Source organism: Pleurodeles waltl, chromosome 1_2 (genome assembly GCF_031143425.1).
Source record: "Pleurodeles waltl isolate 20211129_DDA chromosome 1_2, aPleWal1.hap1.20221129, whole genome shotgun sequence".
Lineage (NCBI taxonomy): Eukaryota > Metazoa > Chordata > Amphibia > Caudata > Salamandridae > Pleurodeles > Pleurodeles waltl.
Genome location: NC_090437.1, coordinates 577,320,728 through 577,345,036, shown reverse-complemented (window position 1 = coordinate 577,345,036; position 24,309 = coordinate 577,320,728).

Genomic DNA, 24,309 nt, shown 5'->3' with positions numbered 1-24,309 from the left:
TGGGCTTTGCCCATGCATTTTGGGACCACTTGTCTACGGACAATGATTGGAACCCTATCCGGACTTGTGTAGTTGCTGTAAATATTTGTATATACTGATGATTTAACGTTATCTTGGCCCATCTGAATTTTCGATGATTACACTCATTACAATCATTTCATTTTGTTCTTGTGTTCTTCCAGTGGGTGAAGGGGTTTAAATGTAATGTTGCTGCATGTATTAGTGTGTATGTTGTTGTGGGTGAGGGTGGGGGTGGGGGTGTTGCGTTTTGTGTGTGTGTCACTCTCTCTTTCCTCCCCCCTCCCCTGTGTGCTAGGTGCAGTACTCACCGTGGTCATTACCGGCGTCTTTGCTGCTCCTGGTAGAAGAGGAGGTAAACCAACATGGGCAGGACCTGTAACTCAGGCTCCATGGCGTCCTGGTTCCTCGTTGGGTGTTGAGAAGTGAGTGGTTTCCGTTCCAAGTACTGTTTCCATCGTGCTTTTGATGGCATTGGTACCGTCCCGGAAAAGGTGGCGGATAGGCCTGTTGTAATACAGTGGGCGGTACATTGTGTTCCACCTGTCTGTTGGCGGTTACCGCCGTGGTGTTTGTTTCTACTGCCGTGGCGGTCAGAGTGTTAAAGTGGCTGTCTGTGTTGGCGGATTCCGCCATTGTCGTGATTCCATTTTTTTAACCGCCGGCCTGTTGGCGGTATTACCGCCACTTTAACACCAACTGCCAGGGTTGTAATGCTTCTCACCGGTGGTTCTTCTTTTGCACCTTCTTCCAGGTTAGCAGGGGCTCCTGTTCTCCCTGGACTCTTTAGTGCTTCTTGGACTTGGCCCCTTTCTTCCACAGGTCTTCAGGTTCAGAAATACATTGTTGGTATCTTGCAGTCTCTTCTGGTTCTTCCATAATCTTGTGTATTTCAGGAAACTTACTGCAATTTACTCCTGTTTTCCTGGGCTGTGGGGTGGATTCTATTACTTACCTTGGGTGTTTTCTTACACAACCAGCACCCCTCTACACACTACTTTTGCCTAGGTGGGAAACCGACTTTCGCATTCCACTATTTTAGTATATAGTTTGTGTTCCCAATAGGCCCATTGCAACCTATTGTGATTTTCACTATTTGCACTGTTTTACAGCTATTGCTGCATTCCAGTGTATATACTGTGTATATTACTTACCTCCTAAGGGAGTATAGTCTCTAAGGTATTTTTGGCATTATGTCACTAAAAATAAAGTACCTTTATTTTTGTAACACTGAGTATTTGCTTTCAGTGTAAGTTCTGAGTGATTACAGTGGTATTGCAAGAGCTTTGCATGTCTTCTAGATATACCTTGGCTGCTCAGCCACAGCTTCCCCTGGCTGCTAGACACTGACTACATTTCACTAATAAGGGATAACTGTACCTGGTATAAGATGTAAGTATCTTAGGTACCCACTACAAACCAGGCCAGCCTCAGACATTGGTGGTGCAGCGGTGGGATAAGTACTTGCAATTGCCTTATCACTCTGCCACTGTCCACAGGAAAGTGTACTCTGTACCTAGAGCTATACAAAAGCATACCTAGTCTGTTCACTTTTTTTCTAAAAAGACTAAGGCCCTCATTCTGACCTTGGCGGTCGGCGGAGAGGCGGCGGTCGGACCGCGAACAGACCGGCGGTCAGAAAAATGGCATTCTGACCGCGGCGGTCACCGCCGCGATCGACCGCCACTTCCCCACTCCGACCGCCACGGCGGTCATGACCGCCAGGCTGGAGTTTGCGCACTCCGGCCCGGCGGTCATCCCAAGACCGCCAACGGTATCATGACACTGCCTACCGCCGCGGTTTCTGGCGGTCGGGAACTGCCATGCGAACCATGGCGGTAGGCACTATCGGGGCCAGGGAATTCCTTCCCTGGCACTGATAGGGGTCTCCCCCACCACCCACTACCCACCCGAGTCCTCCCCCCACACCCTCCACCCCCCTGCCACCCCCCAGAGGTGGTACGAACCCCCTCCCCACCCCCACCCCCACCCCGACATGCACATACATGCACCCCGACATGCACACACCCCCAACATGCACATATACACACCCCCTACACACACATACACAACGGGGACACATACCCGCACACATACATGCAGACATGCGCACCTGCCGAACAGCACACATTACCCATAGACACAGCAGCACCCCCCGCCCGCATACACGCACTCACACACCCCCTCTACACACTCACACGCACACCCCCATGCACACCCACATCACACAACACCCCCCTCCCCCTCCCCTCACGGACGGTCAACTTACCTTGTGCGTTGGTCCTCCGGGAGGCGACGGGAGCCATGGGGAGGTGACCGCCAACAGAACACCGCCAACAGAAGACCGCCACACAGATATGTGGGTCGTAATTCTGTGGGCGGTGTTCTGCTGGCGTGGCGGTGGAGGTTGACCAGTCTCCACTTTTCCGCCGACCTCCAGTGTGGCTGCTGGCGGTTTCCCGGCGGAACGCTCCCAGCGGTCGGAATGCGCACAGCGGCATACCGCCGCGGTCGGCGGTCTTCACCGCGGCGGTAACTCGGCGGTCTCGCAAAAAGACCGCCAAGGTCAGAATGAGGGCCTAAGAGTTAGGTAAAGTAGGTATTTTTCTTTCCTTTCACTTTACGCTAACTCATTACACTATGTCTTCCTCTGAGGCCACCCCTGAAGTCATGGGAACTCCCTGTGAGAACCTGACTTTCAAAGTTCTAAGGGGGCTTTGCTCAGAGAGAAACTTAGAGGTAGGGAAGAACCCTAATAAGAATGTATTTTTAAGTCTCCTTCTTCAGGATGGCCAGGAGCAGTCATGTAACCAGGAAGAGGAGAGAGAGGGGGAATTATGTCCCTTTAGATTCAGAGGTTCAGCCTGAAGATTCAGGGGAGGGCTCTTCACAATATCTTTCCCCTTGCAAACCATCCAGTGTAGCTGGCAGTGGGAGGGGTTCAGATACAAGTAGGGCCCCATTCACACATAGAGGTCAGGTCACTAGGGTTACCAAAGCTAGGGAAAGATTTACCTCTGCACATTCCCATGTCACCTCAGCTTCTGAGAGGTCCCACACATCCAATCCAGGTGATGACTCTATAGACAGGGAGCTCAGAAATCTGAGATTGGAGGACACCAGGCTGAGGCTGCGGCAGCAACAGCTGGCCCTAGATAGGGAGGACTTAGATGTGGAAAGGGAAAGGCAGGGGTTGGGGTTAGTGCCCAATGGTGGCAGGAGCAGCTGTTTCAGGAATGATGATGTTAGAGAGAATACCTTTGATTCCAGGAGCTTGCACAAAACTGTTCCCCCTTACAAGGAGGGGGATGGCATTCACAAGTTGTTTGCTTCGCTTGAGAGGGCCTGTAAAGTACAGAGGGTCCCTCACGTACAGTGAGCTACTATTCTCTGGTTGTCCTTTTCTGGCAAAGGGTGAGATAGACTTCTCACTAAAAGGGAGGAAGATTCAGACAATTACAATGTTTTGAAGTCAGCACTCTTAGATGGATTTGGCTTAACTACTGAACAATACAGAATTAAGTTCAGAGAAACCAGAAAAGAGTTTTCACAAGATTGGATAGACTTTGTGGACTGTTCAGTGAAGACTTTGGAAGGTTGGTTACATGGCAGCAAAGCGTCTGACTATGAGCGTCTTTATAATCTGATTTTGAGAGAGCATATTGTTAACAATTGTGTGTCTGACTTGTTGCACCAGTACTTCGTAGACTCAGATCTGACTTCTCCCCAAGAATTGGGAAAGAAGGCAGACAAATGGGTCCAAACAAGGGTGGGCAGAAAATCTCACACAGGGGGTGACAAGGACAAGAAGAAGGATGGTAAGTCACATTATAAGGGTGGGGACAAAGATAAAAGGTCAGAGTCTTCATCAGACCCACAAAAATCGTCTGGGGGTGGGCACAAATCGTCTTCCAACCAACAGAAAAACATTGGTATTAATTATGTAAAAACAAATGTCACTTGGCAAGTGACCCCACTTGTCCCAAGACAAACACCAAAGATCCCACCACCACAACCCCAATGCTTCTACTAGTGGCCCTAATATTGCCAGTGGTGGTGGGAAAAACACTACAAATAACCAGTCCAAGGGTGTAGCAGGGCTCATGTTGGGTAATGTAGTGGGGCTTGGTTTAGTTAGGGAAATTACTGAGGCTGTTTTAGTCTCAGATGGTGGCATTGACCTTGCCACCCTTGTTGCTTGTCCCCTTAATATGGATAAGCACAAGCAACAACCCCTAATAAATGGTGTTCAGTTTGAGACCTACAGGGACACAGGTGCCAGAGTCATTATGGTGATGGAAAAACTGGTAGCTCCCGAGCAACACCTATTTGGTCATCAGTACCAAGTGACTGATGCCCATAATAACAATGTTAGCCACCCCATGGCTGTTGTGAATCTCAACTGGGAGGGGGGTTATTGGTTCAAAGAAAGTTGTGGTATCCACTGACCTACCTGTAGAATGTCTACTGAGCAATTATTTGGAGAATTCAGCTTGGGCTGAAATGGAATTGGAGGCTCATGCAGCAATGCTGGGCATTACTGGGCACATCTTTGCTCTTAGTAGGGCTCAGACCAAGAGGCAAAAAGGACAGGGAAACTTGGATTCTGGAACAATAGGCCAAGTGCTTTCAAAACCTAGGGATAAAAAGGGTAAACCCTTATGCACTATTCCTCCCTCCACTGACGATTCCCCTTTTGATGAGGAGGAGTCTACTCCTTGTGCAGAACCTACATCAGAGGAGCTCAAGGCTGACACAGCTGAGCTTTTGGGTGCAGGGGGGCCTGCCAGGGAGGAGTTGAGTGTGGCACAGCAGGCCTGTCCGACCATTAGAGGGTTGAGACAGCAAGCTGTCAAACAGGAAGGAAGCAGGGGATGTCAGTGACTCTCGCAAGGTGTATTGGGAGAACAATCTCCTTTATACAGAGGCAAGGGACCCAAACCTAGTACCACCAGGAGACTGGTCATTCCCTTGCAGTATAGGGAATTCCTCCTAACCCTGGCATATGACATTCCCCTTGCTGGACAATTGGGGCAAAGCAAGACCTGGGACAGGCTGGTCCCTCAGTTTCACTGGCCTCATATGTCAGAGGACACAAAAGAGTTTTGTTTTTCTTGTGTCACTTGCCAAGCCAGTGGCAACATTGGTGGCACTCCATAGGCCCCCTTGATCCCACTGCCTGTGGTTGGGATGCATTTTGAAAGGGTAGGGGTTGACTCTCCTACTACTTCTAGCAATATATTTATCTTGGTGGTAGTGGACCATGCCAGTAGATATACAGAAGCCATCCCTCTAAGGACCACTACAGCTTGTGCAGTGGCAAAGGGAATATTTTTCAGGGTGGGCTCCTCTAAAGAGGTAATATCACACAGGAATAGTAACTTCATGTCTGCATACCTGAAGGCAATGTGGAAAGAATGTGGTGTTACATACATATCCACCACACCTTACTACTCTGAGACAAATGGATTGGTTGAGAGGTTTAATAAAACTCTCAAAGGTATGATCATTGGACTATGTGAAAAGCTCAGAAGGGGATTGGGATGTCCTATTGCCATGCCTCCTTTTTGCCTACAGGGAGGTACTCCAGAAGGAAGTGGGATACAGTCCATTTGAACTCCTTTTTGGTCACCCTGTTAGGGTTCCACTTGTGAAGGAGGGGTGGGAACAACCCTTGAAGCCCCCCATACAAGACATTGTAGATTATGTACTAGGCCTAAGATCAAGAATGGCTGAGTACATACAAAAGGCCACCAAAAACCTTCAGGCAAGCCAAGAGTTGCAAACAAAATGGCATGACCAGTAGGCTGTCCTGACTGAGTACCACCCAGGACAGAAGGTATGGGTACTGGAGCCTGAGGTGCCAAGAGCACTCCAGGACAAATGGAGTTGCCCACATCTGATAGTGGAGAAAAAGGGTGAGGTCACTTTTAGTTGACCTAGGCACTCCCAGACGTCCTCTAAAAGTACTTAATGTGAAATGCCTAGAACCTTACTATGATAGGGCAGACTTAACGCTACTCATGGCCACTGATGAGGGGCAGGAAGAAGAGAGTGACCCTCTCGCTGACCTCTTCTCCATCACTGCAGCTGATGGCTCAGTGGAAGGAGTTGTCCTTGTAGACTGTCTTACAGAAGAGCAAAAGGAGGAATGCAGGTACATTCTAGGCCAATTTTCTGAATTGTTTTCTCTGACACCTGATCAGGCCACTTGGTGTGAAGACTCCATAGATACAGGAGACAGTTTACCTGTCAAAAGTAAGATTTTCAGACAGCCTGACCATGTCAGGGACTGCATTAAACCAGAAGTCCATACAATGTTGGACTTAGGAGTGATTGACCACTCAGATAGCCCCTGGGCCAGCCTAGTAGTGCTAGCATCCAAACCACATTCTCAGATTGGTAAAAGGTAGATGAGGTTCTGTGTAGATTACAGAGGGATCCATACAGTCACAAAGACTGATGCCCACCCTATACCAAGGGCAAATGAGCTGATAGATACACTGCCATCTGCTAAGTATCTGAGCACTTTTGACTTGACTGCATGGTATTAGCAGATCAAGCTATCAGAAGATGCAAAACCTAAAACTGCATTCTCTACTATTGGAAGGCATTATCAATACACAGATATGCCCTTTGGTTTGAAGAATGCCTCTGCCACTTTCTAAAGGCTGGTGAATACAGTCCTCCAAGGTCTGGAAGCTTTTAGTGCAGCATATCTAGATGGTATTGCTGTATTCAACTCCACCTTAGATGATCACCATGTACACCTATAGAAAGTTTTGTACGCCCTGCAAAAGGCAGGCCTCACTATCAAGGCTTCAAAGTGCCAGAGAGGGCAGGGGAAGGCGGTTTACCTGGGACATCTAGTTGGTGGGAAACAGATTGAACCACTGCAGGGGAAGATCCAGACTATTTTAGACTGGTCCTCCCTTACCACTCAGACCCAGGTCAGAGCCTTCCGTGGTCTCACTGGGTACTACAGGAGGTTCATTAAGGAGTATGACTCCATTGTTGCCCCTCTTAATGACCTCACCTCCAAGAAAATTCCCAAGAAGGTATTATGGACAGCCAGCTGTCAGAAAGCTTTTGAGGAGCTTAAGCAAGTACCTGTCATGAAAAGCCCAAACTATTTCAAGAAGTTTATTGTCCAGACAGATGCTTCTGAGGTAGGGGTTGTGGTAGTGCTATCACAACTAAACTAGGAGAGACAGGATCAACCTGTTGCTTTTATTAGTAGAAGGTTGATCATGAGAGAAAAGCATTGGTCAGCCATAGAGAGGGAGGCCTTTGCTGTGGTCTGGGCCCTGAAGAAGCTAAGAGCCTACTTATTTGGGACTAACTTCATAGTTCAGATAGACCACAAACCTCTCTTATGGTTAAAACAAATGAAAAAGGAAAACCCTAAATTGTTGAGGTGATCTATTTCTCTACAGGAGATGGACTTTACAGAGCAACATAGACCTGGGAGTAACCACTCCATTGCAAATGTACTGTCAAGATATTTCCAATTAGACAATGAAGACTCATCTGGGCATGGTTAGTCTTATTCTCCCTATTTGGGGGGGGGGGGGAAGTACCCCATTTTTGGCATGTTACCACCAATTTCTGCCTGATGTCAGTGTGTTTGACTGTGTCACTGGAGTCCTGCTAACCAGGACTCCAGTGCTTATGCTATCTCTCCTCTCAAATTTACACTACATACTGGTAACCCAGTATTTCATCCCAAATTGGCATACTGGTGACCCCTTATAAGTCTATAGTATATGGTGCTGAGGTTCCCAGGGAATTAGGGCTCTAGGGGATCTGTATGGGCTGCAGCATTACTTTTGCCACCCATAGGGAGCCCATGCAAAGGCTTCTACAATACTACCATTGCAGCCTGTGTGAAAAGGTGCATGCACCATTTCACAGCCATTTACACTGCACCAGGTCACTTATAAGTCACCTATATGTCAGGCCTACCAATCTTGAAGGCTGGGTGCAAAGTACCTGTGTGCGAGGGCACCCCTGCACTAGCAATGGTGCCCCCACATCATCCAGGATAATTTTCCCGGACTTCATGAGTGTGGGGATGCCATTTTATGCTTGCACTGGACAAAGGTCGATACCTATGTCCAGCTTCACAATGGTAACTCTGAATATGGCCATGTAAGGTGTCTAACAACTGGGAATTGTACCCCAATGCTGATGCTAGTATTGGTTGTACAATTCCTTGCACTGTGGGGGCTCCACAGTGGACCCCCAGTACTGCATACCAGCCTTCTGAGGTTTTCCAGGCAGCCCCAGCTGCTGCCACCTCACAGACAGGTTTCTGCCCTCCAGTTGCTTGAGCAGCTCATGCCCAGGAAGGCAGAACAAAGGATTTCCTTTGGGAGAGGGGTGTTACACACTCTCCCTCTGGAAATAGGTGTTACATGCATGGGAGGTGTATCTTCCCAGAGCCTCTGGAAATGCTTTGAAGGGCATATATGGTGGTCTCCTTGCATAATCCAGTCTTCATCGGTTCAGGGACCTCCAGTCCCCACTCTGGCATGAAACTGAACAAAGGAAAGGGGAGTGACCACTCCCCTGTCCATCACCACCCCAGCGGTGGTACCCAGAGCTCCTCCAGAGTGTCCCTGGGTTTTGCCATCTTGGATTCCAAGGTGGTGGGGTACTCTAGGAGCATTGGAGTGGCCAGTCCCAGCAGGTGACGTCAGGGCCCTCCCCTGATAGGTGCTTACCTGTGTAGCTGACCAATCCCCCTTTCAGGGCTATTTAGGGTCTCTCTCCTGGGTGTTTCTTCAGATTCGGACTGCAAGATTCCAGCAGGAATCCTCTGCATCCTTTACTTCATGTTCTACCAACATAACCTCAGCTGAACCCTCCAGGAACTCTGCAAACTGCAACAAAGAAGCAAAGATGACTTCTGCAACATTGTATCTTCAGCTCCTGCCAGCAACTGCAACTGTTTCCAGGTCGTGCATCCTCCGAGGACTGCCTGTCTTCAGCCTACACCAGAAGAACCAAAGGAATCTCCAGTGGAGTGATGGAGTCACTTCCCTGCTTAAGCAGTTACCTCTCTGCAGCGACAACCGGTGGCATGGGTCCCCTCTTCAGATGACGAGCGTGGATCCAGCAACACAGGCAGTGGACTAAAGTGATCCCAACAGTCCCAAGGTCAAGCTGCTTAACTTTGGTGGAGGTAAGATCTTGCTTCCCTACACAAGACAGTACCCCCATGCATCACATGACTTGCAGTTGCCATGGCTTCTGTGCGACCTTGCAAGAAGTTCTTCATGCACAGCGCAGCTTAGTCCCCCTGCACTCCAATCTGTGACACAAAGCTTCCTGATTGGTTCTCCGGTGGCGTGGGATCCCTTTGTGTTGTGCTTCATGGACCTCTATTTGCACCTTCTTTGTCCCGTGCTGTGGGACTCCTGTGTGCACTGACTGGTCTTCTGAGGGGCTCTCTGAGTTGCTGAGAGTCCCCTTTGTCTCCCTCTCCTAGGTAGAGGCCACCAGGTCCCTCCTGGTGCCTGGCAGCACCATTTTCTGCTAACAGCGGCTTTGCATGTGCAAGGCTTGTTGGTGGAATCCAGCACCACAAACCAGACTGTAGTCAACCATTTAGCGTGGGATATCTTCTGCACCAACCAGGAACCCCATCTGTCTTCTTGGGTGCATAACTGACTTTGTCTTCTCACCAGTGGTTCTTCTCTTGCGCCTTCATCTGGGTTAGCAGGGTCTCCTGTTCTCCCTGGACTCTTCTGTGCTTCTTGAACTTGGTCCCCTTCTTCCACAGGTCTTCTGGTCGAGGAATCCATTGTTGGTGTCTTGCAGTATCTTCTGGTTCTTGCATTATCTTCTATCATGACTTCTTATGTGTTTCAGGAAAATTACTGCAATTTATTCCTGTTTTCCTGGGCTCTGGGATGGGTTCTATTACTTACCCTGGGTGTTTTCTTACACTCCCAGTGCCCTCTACACACTACACTTGCTTAGGAGGGAAACCAACATTCCAGTCCACTATTTTAGTATGTGGTTTGTGTTCCCCCTAGGCCCATTGCAACCTATTGTGATTTTCACTATTTGCACTGTTTTCTAACAGTTTTTTAAAGTTATTTCTGCATTCTAGAGTACATACTGTGTATATTACTTACCTCCTAAGGGAGTTTAGTCTCTAAGATATTTTTCACATTGTCTCACTAAAAATAAAATACCTTTATTCTTGTAACACTGAGGCCCATATTTATAATTTTTGACGCAAACCAGCGCCGGTGCTGGTTTGCGTCACAAAATTTACCGCGGGCTAACGCCATTCCTACGCACCATGCGGGTGCCTTATGGAAGGATTGATGTTAGCCGGCGCTGCGGGCTGGTCAGAGTAAAAAAAAATGACTCTAACCAGGCAGCGCCGGTGTAGGGAACAATGGGGTTTGTGCATCAAAAAATGGTGCAAGTCAGTTGGAGTCAAAAATCATGGCTCAAACCGGACTTGCGCCATTTTTTGACGCACAACACCCATTGAAATGACTCCTGTCTTAGCAAAGACAGGAGTCATGCCCCCTTGCCCAATGGCCATGCCCAGGGAACCTCTGTTCATGGTCATTGGGCACAGTGCAATGTAGGGGGGCCCAAATTAGGTCCCCGTATGCCACTTTAAAAAACAAAAAAATTATACTTACCTATACTTACCTTGGATGGGTCCCCCCATCCATGGGAGTCCTACTGCGGTGGGCGAGGGTGGCAGGGGGTGTGTCTGGGGGCAGGGAAGGGCACCTCTGGACTGCTCCATGGACAGAGACCATGGAAGTTACCCCACAGGTCCCTTAACGCCTGCCCTCACCCAGGTGTTAAAAAACAGCGCAAATCAGGCTGGGTGCCGATTTTTAAGGCCCGCCCCCTCCTGTGCGTCAAAATGATGCAGGAGTATAAATAAGGCGCACAGGCCTTAAAGTAATTTTTTGGACGGGAACGCCTACCTTGCTTGTCATTAACGCAAGGCGGTTTCCCACATCCCAAAATGACACACACAGACGTTCGTGAGGTCGGGTGTCATAGTTTAAATATGGGGCAAGGTTTGCACCAAATGTGTATCAAAATTTTTGATGCACATTCGGCGCAAACAGAGTATAAATATGCCCCTGAGTATTTTCTTTCATGTGTGTGACTACAGTGGCATTGCAAGAGCTTTGCATATCTCCTAGATAAGCCTTGGCTGTTCAGCTACATCTACTCCTAGACAGCCTGGCTGCTAGACACTGACTACAGTTCACTAATAAGGGATAACTGGACCTGATATAAAGTGTAAGTACCTTTGGAACCCACTGCAAACCATGCCAGCATCCTACAATATTATTCCAAAAGAACCGGTTTCCCATGTCGAGGTCTCTGGAAGAGCACTCTCTTCCCACTCACAGGTCAGTGATTACTCTTTCAACAGTGTTCTGCTACTATATTTTGAAGTGTTCTTTTGCTAAGATGAGGATCCTTTTGGCAATGTGTGATGTATGTATGTAGATAAAACAAGTAGTAGACACAAAGTAAATGCAGACTTAAGCAAATTTATATGTTGATCTCAGGATACCCAGGTGTAAATAGGATTGTTTTTACAAAAAGGTGAAGAAAATATATCACCACTTGACTCCACCTTCTGAAATTTCAGAGTTATTAATTTCAATGTTCTAAAAATATGATGTGGAGCATTGAGCAGTACTTCCTTTTTTCATCTCCTACTGTGCCTCTAGGAAAACAAATGGTGGTACAATTTAGGATATCAACACGACGGTCATCTCAGTTGTCTGAATTAATATTAAGGGCATGTACAGTGTGTATTCTTGATGAAAAGAGGGCTAATTTCACTGGAATAAAAGTGAACACCTTAAATCATGTCTGATAATCATTCGTGCTAACACTTCATTTACTGCTAAAATGTCTGGGAGCAGAAAATGCAAATTAATTTATTTCACTGGGAACAAAGTTTATAGTTGCTTCTGAGATGTTGCAGTGTGCTGCTTTTTCTGTTGATAATGTATCAAAATTAATATTTAACTAATAGAACAAAAAATGTTGTTCACAAATCTTGAATATTGAAATGTCTAACATAGCTGTTGTAGCTGTCCAAGGAGAAAATTAAAAAGGTAGCAGGAGAGGGTACTGGTAGAACCCAGGCAAACTTAACTAAGGAGACGTTTACAGCTTAAAGGCACAGGCACCTCCAACTCTGGGTACAGAGCAAAGGACTATAGCTGCACCCACTGTCCTGCCTGTGCCTGAAAGGCACACAATTGTAGAAAAAACTAAATCAACAATCTTCTAAGGAAACCAATAGGCACACTTAACCCTTAACCCACTCCCCCCCATTGGATGAGACGTAGCAGAAGCAAATGTGCTGTCTCCATCTGTGCTCCCACCTACAATTAACTGTCTCTAATACCAAAACAATTGAATAAGAAACATATTAGCCCACTAAAATTGCATTCTTCTGTGTTGACAATATCTGGAGCATTCCCAGCCCAACTATCACTGTTGATGGGAGCCCTTGAGTGTGATCTGCAGGAGTGGACTGTGAACAGGAAGTGAGTAAAAAGGGTAACTGTTGAAAGAGGCTTTTTGGGTGGTGGAGGGGGAGGTGATCTAGTGAATGTATACAGACAGACCCCTTCTTCAGTGGCACATATTGTATTAAAAAATAATGAATATAAGCATGATAACTGAATAATAAGACGTATGACACTGTCTAGCTTCTTTACCTTGTTTATAGACTGAAAGTCAAAAGAAGACCAAACATGAGTGTTAAGGGTAATACTTAATTGGGTAGTACACATTTGCCTCCATTTAGTCTCCAGATTGACATTTTTCCTTGATGGCTGAAATTAATATGTGGTGGTATATCTATATGTGTATATATCTATATGTGTATGCAGAGTTTCGTCTACATATGGATACCTATGTGTTATTAAAATATGTATGTATTTGCTCTTGTTGTTTGTTAATGTTTTAAATAGTGGTGTGTTGGACCTGGCCCTTGTGACAGGTTCATCCCCTGACTATGCCTAAATCCTCCTATTTTTTCTGACATCTCGCTGTTGACTCTGAGCACTTTATCACTGCTGTTCAGTGCTAAAGTTCAGGTGCTCTCCCACCTAAAGTCAGTATGATTGGCTTATACGTAATTGGCATATTTAATTTACCTATAAGTCCCTTGAACAGTGGTATCTCTATACCCAGGGCCTGTAAATTAAATGCTACTAGTGGGCCTGCAGCACTGCTTGTGCCACCCACTGAAGTAGCCTTTCAAACCTGTCTCAGGCCTGCTAGCGCAAGGCTTGTGTGCGCAGTTTTCTGCCACAGGGACATGGCATGGCCCAGAACTCCCCCTACATGCACTACATGTAAGTCACCCATAAGGTAGGCCCTAGCTAGTCCTATGGGCAGGGTGCTATGTATGTAGAAGGCAGGACTTGTGCCAGGTTGCGTGGTCTGTCCTGGTCTTGACAAACAGCCTAACCTGGAGTCTCACTGCTGTGAGTGCTGCCTACTCATAGGATTGCATTAGAAATTCCCTGCTTTATATCTAGGGGGTGTTGACTGATTTATGAGGGATAGCGTAGACATGTTTGGTATGGTTGTAATGGTGATAAGAAATGCTGCTTACTGGTGTAGGTGTATTTTTTATTACTATTACAGAAATACCACTTCTAGAAAGTGAGCATTTCTCTGTGCTTATGACCCTGGTGTTTTGCAGCTGGACTCCAATCCACGTCTGGGCAGAGTGGCAGTGGGGCCTTTGTGCATACTTTTCAGACAACCTGTACACAGGGAGGGTGGAGGTGTCACAGAGGTGCATCTGCATACTGAATAGTCCTCCTGGGCTGAGAGAAGGGAGAGGGCAGGGCACACCTACATTTGTAAAGGCTGTGCCCTAGCCTCACATAATAGTATAAGTACAGGGGAGTTTTCCCCACAATTTGGAGACTCTTGGAGACATTTTGGAACTGAACACAGAAGGCTGGAAGGACTCATCAAGAACCGCCATGGACTGCTGTTGCTGTGCTGACCAGTGACCTGCCTGGTCACTGTAAGGACTTACCACTTGCTTGCATCCTCTTTGTGCTGGCCTGTTGCTGGGCCCCTCCACCTGTGGGCCTTTCTCTTAGACTCTACTCCCCAGGGACAGGGTGCCGTGGCCCCTGACCCCTGTAACCTTGTAGAGCCCAAGGAGTGCTTCACTGTTTTACTTTATAGTGCCTGGAAGGAGCTTTGCTAAAATGGTGCTGTGCACCAGAAGGGGTGCTCTGCTGTATCTACTTTGAAACACGCTTTGGAGAAGCGCCTTACCGTTGTTCCTACAGTGCTTGGGAGCGATTATTGTGCCATAGATAAAATCACTGCCATGACCCCAGCTGTGTACAGTGCAACGCTAGAGTCACGCTGCTCTTTGTGCCCATGGGGCACGAGAAAACTGAAGACAAAGGAAGATTGGAGCTCGCTCGCTCCTATAGTGCCCCCGGGGTGAAGCGTTCTCCGAGGAGCGCCCCCGGGGTACAGGCAGGCACCTCCTCTGGTGCCTGTCCTCTCGAACGGCCGGGCAGGCCACCACATGTTGGAGCAGACGTCGAGTGGGGAAGGAGGCCTCATCGGAGGCTCCCCCGCCCTACCGGGCCCGTTTCTCCTTTGTTCTGGGAAGGGCAGGGGAGAAGAAAGCCTCTCCCTGCCCCACTGGAGACCCAAAAGAGTTGCTGCAGGACCGCGGGTGGGGCGAAAGCCTCATTGGAGGCCCATCGCACCGCCGGTCTCATTTCTGTGGCCCCTTGTGAGCCAGTGCCCTTATGTTGGCCCTCCCCGCTAGTTGGAGGGCTGGAGAAGGCCCAGGGGGGTCCCACAGAGATCGCAGGCCCTATGAGGGGCCCGTTATTAAAATGGAGGGGTGCGTGGTGCCCCCCCTCCTTCTTGAAGTATTGGCTGACTTTGGCCCCCCTAGTGAGGCTGGTTGAGGCCCGGGGGGCCCCCAGCGATCACGGACCCCAGGAGGGACCTGTCATTAATACCGAGGGGGTGTGTGCGGCCCACCTCAACCCCATTTCTCGTACTCCTGGCACTGGAGGTGCCTCATTATGGAAACCAGGTACTGCTGAAAGACAATATATATAACAAAAGTTGTTTTTAGAGAGTTTGGTGATATATATGTTGTCTACCTGTTTTATGACGTTTCATATGTGTATGCAAATGTTACTTTTATGGGCATAACATGCTAATATGTTTTTCCGACTTGCCATATGTTTAATAATGTTCCTAATATGGACGATATGTCTATGACAAGTGCTTTGGTGTAATAATGTGTTTCCAGACTACTGCTTATGTTGCAGAATACTGAGTAACCTGTGTGTTATATGTGACTTCTACTAGTTCTGCAGAGTAACTAAAGTGTAACGTTCTGGCAACTGCTAAGGTAGCAGGATACTATTGATATGTGATGTTTGGTCTAATAGTTGCATTGTGTACAATACAGTATCATTTCATATAACTTGGTGTTGTGCTTCCTTTGTGATGGAGATAGTGTGTCACATGTGTTGTACGTGTTGTGCAAATGCTTTACACAGTGCCTCTGGGTTAAGCCTGACTGCTCGTGCCAAGCTACCAAGGGGGTGAGCAGGGGTTATCTTGGACGTGTAACTCCCTTTCCATGACTAGAGTGGGTTCTGCCTGGCTAAGGTGCATGCTCGAGCCAACCACAAACCCCATTTCTAACATGGTGCATTTGGATTTAAATACAGTAACATGGATTATTTTAAATAGCAGGAACGTTATAAATGTAAATTTTTCTCTAGTACTAATTGCTGAAAAGTCATTGGTGATGCATGAAAAAGTGACACTCTCTTTATTACAGCTGGAATATTCATATGATTGTTTTGTGCTTGGTTAATTCATCATACCATATACAATAATCCACTTTCTTTGCTTACTATTGCATTTTAGACAATAGGAGACAAACTAAGTCCTAATTAACATGCTAGTGCACAGTGTGATCTGGTGAATGCTTTGTTTAGCAGTGGACAGGCCTTGCAACAGCAAAAAACAAATTTAGCAATATTTCACTGTCAGGACATATAAAACACATTACTAACCAAACACTGCCCCTTGCCCTTGGGGATACCTAGGGCCTACCTTAGGGGTGTCTTACATGTAAGAAAAGGGAAGGTTTAGGCCTGGTAAGGGGGTACATTTGCCATGTTGAATTTACAGTTAAAACTGCATACGCGGACACTGCAGTAGCAGGTCTGAGACATGATTACAGAGCTACATATGTGGGTGGCACAACCAGTAATGCAGGCCCACTAGTAGCATTTGATTTACAGGCCCTGGGCACCTCTAGTGCACTGTACTAGGGACTTACTAATAAATCAAATATGCCAATCATGGATAAATCATTTACATACACATTTTGGAAAGGAGCACTTGCACTTTAGGACTAGTTAGCAGTGCTTAGGGGCCCAGAGTAACAAAAACAGCAACATCAGAGTCCAGCACACATCAACAACCTGATAAACAGAGGCAAAAAGTGAAGGGAGACGACGCCAAGGATGAAAAGTCTTACAGTCACCAAAATTGTCAAACATTCATTTACTGAAGGTTAGGTGCAAAGTTACTAAGTGTGAGGGCACCCTTGCACTAGCAAAGGTGCCCCCACATAGTTCAGGGCCAATTCTCAGGACTTTGTGAGTACAGGGACACCATAACACGCATGCACTACATATAGGTCAATACCTATATGTAGCTTCACAATGGCAACCCCGAATATGGCCATGTAAGGTGTCTAAGATCATGGAATTGTCCCCCCATTCCAAATCTGGTATTGGGGAGCCAATTCCATGCATCCTGGGGGCTCTACCATGGACCCCCAGTACTGCCAAACCAGCTCTCTGAGGCTTGCAATGCAGCTACAGGTGCTGCCACCTCACAGACTGGGTTCTACCCTCTTGGGGTCTGAGCAGCTCAGTCCCAGGAAGGCAGAACAAAGCATTGGAAATAGGTGAAACAGGCTGGGGAGGGGTAGCCTCCCCCAGCCTCTGGAAATGCTTTGAAGGGCACAGATGGTGCCCTCCTTGCATTAGCCAGTCTACACCAGTTCAGGGACCCCAAGTCCCTGCTCTGGCACGAAACTGGACAAAGGAAAGGGGAGTGACCACTCCCCAGTCCATCACCACCCTAGAGGTGGTGCCCAGAGCTCCTCTAGGGCATCCCAGACTTCAGCCATGTTGCTTTGCAAGGTGTGGGGACACTCTGGAGGCCTCTGAGTGGCCAATGCCAGCAGGTCACCTCAGAGACCCCTCCTGATAGGTCCATACATGATAAGCTAGCCAATCCCACTCTCAGAGCTATTTAGGGTCTCTTTTGTGGGTTCTCTTCAGATTCTACTTGCAAGTTTCCAGCAGGAATCCTCTGCAACTACTACTTCATCCTCTGACCTCGGATCAACCGCAGACTGCTCCAGGAACCACTGTAACAGCAACACAGTATCCAGAAGGGCTACTTTTCCTCTGTAACTTCAACTCCAGCCAGCAACTGCAACAGTTTCCATGGTGTGCATGCTCTGGGGACTCCCTGTCTTCACCCTGCACCAGAAGGACTGAAGAAATCTCCCGTGGAGTGACGGAGTCACTCCCCTGCTCTAGCAGGCACCTTCTAAGTCGACAACCGGTTCTCTTGGACTCCTCTCCTGGCGACAAGTGTGCTCCTTGAAACACAGAGGGTGGACCCCAACAACACAGACTGTCCTGAGGTCCTGCTGACCCAGTTTGGAGGAGGTAAGACCTTACCTCCCCTGAGAACGACAGTACCCCTGTGCACCATGTCTTCTTCACCTCCTTAAGCCTCTGTGCACTATAAAACTCCTTCATGCACAGCCTGGCCCAGGTCCCCAGCACTCTATCCTGCGACACTCAACTCGCTGAGTTGAACTCAGGCAGCGTGGGACCCTCCTTTGTAGTGCTGCACCAACCGCATTTTGCACCTCCTTTGTCCCCCTGGGTGCTATCTGGTGTTCTGAGGGATCTCTAAAGTGCTGAGAGCCCCCTCTTCCTCCTCACACAGAGTTGAGGCCTTCAGGTTCCTCCTGGGTCCAGATAGCACCAGTTTGACGCAAAACATGACTTTGCTGTAACCAAGGCTTGTTGGAGGAATCCAACACCAAAAGTCACCTGCATCAAACGTCTCTTCATGGGACATCCAGTGTATGTATCATGCAGGAACCCTCTGACATCTTCCTTGGTGAATTTCTGCAGTCTTCGTCCAACCCAGGACTCTTCTTTTGCACCCTCTTCTGGGTTGGCAGGGGCTCCTGTCCTTCCTGGAACTCCTTTCGACTTCTGGACTTGGTCTCCTTCATTTGCAGTTCTTCAGGTCCAGGAATCCACCATTTTTTGTTTGCAGTCTTGATTGGTTCTTGCGATAACTCTAATCACGAATTGTCGTGTGTCATAAGGAAACTTGCAGTACTTTACTCCTGCTTTTCTGGTCTCTGGGGTGGGGTAATTTACTTACCTTTACTGTATTCTTACTCTCCCACCGATTCTCTACACACTACACTTGTCTAGGGGGCAATTTGTGATTCGTATTCCACGTTCTTAGTATATGGTTTGTGGTGACCCTAGATCTATTTTCTCCCATTGCATTCTATAGCATTTCCTATTGTTTGCACTATCCTATGTTTAATTACTTACCTTAGTTTGGTCTGTAGTGTATATATTGTGTATAATACTTACCTCCAGAAGGAGTATTGCCTCTAAGATATTTTTGGCCTTTTGTCACCCAAATAAACTACCTTTATTTTTGGTAACACTGAGAATTGTCTTTACTTGTGTATAAGCACTGTGTAACTATAAGTGGTATTGCAGGAGCTTTGCATGTCTTCTAGTTCAGCCTATGCTGCTCTGCTATATAGTTCAGTTTTCAGAACACGAGCACTGCAGCTGAGGATGGAATCGTTCCATCCTCAACATGGAACAGGTTAACGAATATAAGTTTTGGTGTTTTCATGGATAAAAACATGTTTGGGAACATCCCATTTTGTGAATGTAGATTTGACTCATGACTGGTGGTTCCTGTTTCTTGCCTATGTAATGCATTCATAAATGTTTACAGTAGTTAAAATTACCTTCTAGAAGCTCTGTTTTACTATCTAAGCTTTTCAGGTGCCATTAAAGGATTATGGCCCTCATTACAAACCTGGCGGTCAGTGATAAAGTGGTGGTAATATGGCCAACAGGCCAGCGGTAACAAAAATGGTCTTATGACCATAGCGGAAACTGTCCACACAGAGAGCTACTTTAACACACCGACCGCCACGGTGGTAGCAACAAGCACCACGGGGGTTCCCGCCAACAGCCAGGTGGAAGACAATGTACCGCCCACACTATTACAACAGGCCTATCTGCCACCTTTTCCGGGGAGGTACCAATGACATCAAAAGCACGGCGGAAACAGTGCACAGAAGGGAAACGACTCACCCCTGGAGACTTAAGTAAGAACCACAATGCCATGGAGCCTGAGTTGCAGGTGTTCCCCATGCTCGTCTATCTCCTTCTTCACCATGAATACCAATGCCGGCGAAGACGACCATTGTGAGTACTGCTGTCTAGCACACATGGGAGGGGGGAGGACACACACACAACACGCAACACCCCCAACACCATACACACAAACAGATGCAGTAACATTACATATGCACCCCGTACCTCTCAGGAATAATGCAAGGACAAAAGTAATTGATTAAAGTGAGTGTAATAAGATAACATACTAGAAATATGTCCTACCAAGTCAAAACAGTATATACATATATACAAATGGAGGGACACTGCCCAATCCACAATGTCCGTGGGCCACAGGGCCACATCATATAGGCCAAGGACCCACTTGACTCCTGCAACAACACAGAGAGAACACTGCAGGGGCAACAGGTCGAAAATACACAGGCACCTCAGGGGGGCAGGGAACGGGGGCACCTCAGCCGGAAGTTTGAACAACACCACTAGTCCTGGAGGGGGCTACATGCCCATCACACTGTCCTAGGGAGTGCAAAGCCACAGTCTCTCAAATGAGTGGTCTGCCCACTGCTTGGTCCTGGGGGGTGAAAAGCCACAGTCTCTCAAGTGGGTGGTTTGCCCACTGCTTGGTCCTGGGGAGTGCAAGGCCACAGTCTATCAAGTGGGTGGTCTGCCCACTGCTTGGTCTTAGGGAGTGCAATGTCACAGTCTCTCATGTGGGTGGTCTGCCCACTACCTGGTCCTGGGGAGTGCAAAGCCACAGTCTCTCAAGTGGGTGGTCTGCCCACTGCTGGGTCCTGGGGTGTGCAAAGCCACAGTCTCTCAAGTGGGTGGTCCGCCCACTGCTTGGCCCTGGGGAGCGCAAGGCCACAGTCTCTCAAGTGGATGGCTTCTCCACTGGTTCTGGAGGGGGCATTGTGCCCAGTGTGCTTCATGCTGGCAAGGATGGGGTGAGTGAATGCCTTCTTCCACTGGTTCTGGAGGGGGCTTTGTGCCTAGTATGCTTCATCCTGGCAAGGAGGGGGTGAGTGGATGCCTTCTTCCACTGGTTCTGGAGGGGGCATTGCGCCCAGTGTGCTTCATCCTGGAAAGGAGGGGGTGAGGGAATGCCTTATTCCACTGGTTCTGGAAGGGGCACTGTGCCCAGTGTGCTTCATCCTGGCAAGGAGGGGGTGAGTGGATGCCTTCTTCCACTGGTTCTGGAGGGGGCATTGTGCCCAGTGTGCTTCATCCTGGTGTGCTTCAACCTGGCAAGGAGGGGGTGAGGGAATGCCTTCTTCCACTGGTTCTGGAGGGGGCTTTGTACCCTGTGATGCAGCACATTGGGAGTGCAAGGTCACAGTCTCTCACCTGGGTCGCACACCCAGAGGATTTGCATGGGCCAGGACGCACTACAGTCCATGGAGGCAGGACTATACACTGCCCACCGGCGGTGACAGCTGCTCGTGGTGGCAGTGGTGGGGTTGGTGTCAGGGATGCCAGTGGTGGGGGGAGGCTCCTGCCCATTCCCTGCAGCATTAGACGGCTGCCCGCTGGGGCTGCTGGCAATGCTGGCAGGGGTGGGGGGAGTCTCCTGCCCATCCACTGCAGCCTCGGATGGCTGCCCACTCGGGCTGCTGGCGGTGCTGGCAGTGGTGGTGGGAGGCTCCAGCCCATCCCCTGCAGCCTCAGGCGGCTGCCCACTCTGACTGCTGCTGCTGACACTGCTTCAGGCAGTGATGCTGGTGGCAGTGCTGGTGGCGGGAATGCCGTGGTGGGGGAAGGCTCTAGCCCGTCCCCTGCAGCCTCGGACGGCTGCCCACTCAGGCTGCTGTTGCTGGCACTGCTGCAGACAGAGATGCTGGTGGCGGTGATGATTTCGGGAATGCCTGTGGTGGAGGGAGGCTCCAGCCCTTCCCCTGCAGCCTCGGATGGCTGAACTGCCATGGTTGGTGGTGGATTCTCAGATTCAGTCCCTGAACCAGGCCTCCTGACCTTCCTGCCTGCAGGGTCAGGCCCCTTGCCCTTCCCAGCTTGTGGTGCCTCTTTATCCTTTACCTTGGCAGCTGGCAGTGCCTCCTTGCCCTTGTCCTTCACAGCTGGGTCTGCCTCCTTGCCCTTCACAGCCGGTGGTTCCTCCTTGTCCTTGCCCTTCACAGCTGGTGGTGCCTCCTTGTCCTTCCCTTTGGCAGCTGGTGCAGGCACACTGTCAATGGTTATGGCTGGTTCCATGGAGCCTCTCCCACCTGCAGTAACTGTCAGCACTACTGTGGCCGTGGACTGGGTGGCTGAGGTGCTAGCCTGGGTTATGACCACCCTGGCCTGATGTGAAGGACGGGGGGAGGGGTAGAGAAGAGGTCGACAGCAGAGATCAAAGCTTCTTAGGGACACTGGGGCAGGAAGAGGGTGAAGGTCTGGGAGTGGAGGAAGAGGGGGTGGTTGTAGGAGGTGTCAGTCTGTTGTGTTTGGGTGCAGGTGCATGGCCTGGCTGCTGTTGTGAGGTGGATGGCTGTTGGGTGTTTGAGTGCTTACGTTTGTGTACTTTGGGAAGAGGGGGCACTGACACAGTGGGAGAGGACACAGGGGACATGTGCATGGATGTGGGGCTAGTGACTGCCAGTGAGGGGTGTGTAGTGATCGGCGCAATGGTGATGGAGGCAGTGGATGAGGATGTGGTGCATGCAGGTGTGAGTGGAGGCGCTATTGGTAGGGTGGTGGACGAAGAGGAGGAGGGGGACACAGTAGAGGCAGTGGATGTTGGTATGTCGGATTCTAGATGGTGTTTGTGTGAGTGCCTGTGGGATGATGTTTGGTGCTTGTGTTTGCCTTAGCCACTCCTATGTGTTGTCTTTGGGTGCATGCTCCTCTGAATGTGTGCTTGGGATAGGTTGGGGTTCAGGGGAATAGGACTGGGTAGAGGAAGTTGGAGGGGGAGGCTAGAGACAGGGACAATGGCTGCCATCAGGGAGGAGGCCAGAGCCTGGATTGATCTCTGTTGGGCCACCATGCCAGAGTGAATGCCTTCCAGGAATGCATTTGTTTGGTGCAATTGACCTGCCAGCCCCTGGATGGCATTGACTATGGTTGACTGCCCAACAGAGATGGATTGCAGGAGGTCAATAGCCTCCTCACTCAGGGCAGCAGGGCTAACTGGGGCACGGCCTGAGGTGCCTGGGGTGAAGGAGATGCTCACCCACCTGGGTGAGCGGGCATGGAAAACACATTGAAGGGCTGCTGGGAGGGCGGTGCTGGTACGGAGGGTGGCGGCTGTACCGGTAGTTGGAGTGGGCACAGAGGTGTCCTCCACCAGCAGGGAGCTTCTGTTGGAGGAGGTATCACTGTCAGAACTGTCCCCTCCTGTCTCCGCAGTGGTGCTCCCCTCGCCCTCCGTCCCACTGGTGCCCGCGCCGTCAGTGGATTCGGCCTCCTGGGCCACGTGGGATGCAGCTCCCCCCATCGCCGGTGCCTCTGCTCCTCCACCAGATGATGCTAATGCACACAATGACAGGGTGACAAAACAAAAGGGGGGGAGACAAAGGATACACTTGGTCAATGGCTGCACCAACACCACCGTTGGCGTACACAGCACACCCACACAGGTAACAGGCCTATGCACTCTGCAGTGCACAACAAGTCACAATGGTAGTCACCAGCCCTAGGACAGGCATACCTAAGTCCAACAGCAGCATACCTGAGACCACAGATCCCTGCCCAGTAGTGGAGGCCTACTAGCTTGGTTGGAGGACTTTCACATCACAACCGTGCCCAACATGGGTCCTACCATGCAGTGTCCTGCTTGGCCTAGGGGCACCCACAGGCTCACATCGCCACCTGGAGCCCACCCCACCATGCAAAATTTGCAGATATTGAAACTGTACTCACCCCCTTGTAGCTGCTGTGATGCCCTCAAGCGCCATCCAGCTCTGGTTAGGTCACCGCCAGTATGTGGAACATCAGGGGGGTCAGTGTTCGACGGGCACTCCTTCCTCGTTGGGAGGCCATCACCAGCTGTGCCTCCGTCGTCTTCCATGCCCAACGTCTCAGGTCCTACCACCATTTGTGAGAGTGGGTGCTCAGCCTGCCGTAGACCCCCAGGGTCCGAACCTCCTTGGCGGTGGCTCGCCATATACCCTTTTTCTGATGTCTGCTGATCTGCAGACAAATAAAAATAGATAAAGGTATCAGCCATACCTCTTACACTCATGGCTCACCATATCCCTCACGACCCTTTATGCACAGACATTGCCCACCGTAAATGCAGCACGCTGCCCAGGACCCTTCCAGCCCCCCCTTCCACGAGGCCCTCACACACAGCACTCCACATGCATCATGCTCACAGTGTACTCACCTGTTGGTCTGGAGGCCCATACAGCATTCGGTACTCAGGTAGGACCCTTTCCACCAGTGTATCCAACACTGCAGCGGTGAAGGCAGGGGCCCTTTCCCCAGTGACACAAGCCATGGTCGGTTCCAGACACAGGTCATAGCAGCACTTGCTGGGTAGGTCCTCTCCTGTTGAAGGTCAGGTAGCAAGTGAGAGAACAGACAGAAAATGGTGGTCATGTCTGCGGCGGTGCGTATCTTCATCACCGGCGTACATCACCATTGCCCACTGCAACCCATAGGGCCCATAGACAACCAATGAGGAGTTGCACGGCAGTACTCGACCGCCTCCCGCAATGACGCACAACGTTTGCGGCATTACCTCATTTCCACCTGTCCATCCACACAGGACAGGCGGATGCCATTTCAGTGGGGGGGGCAGGCCATGGCACCTAACTGC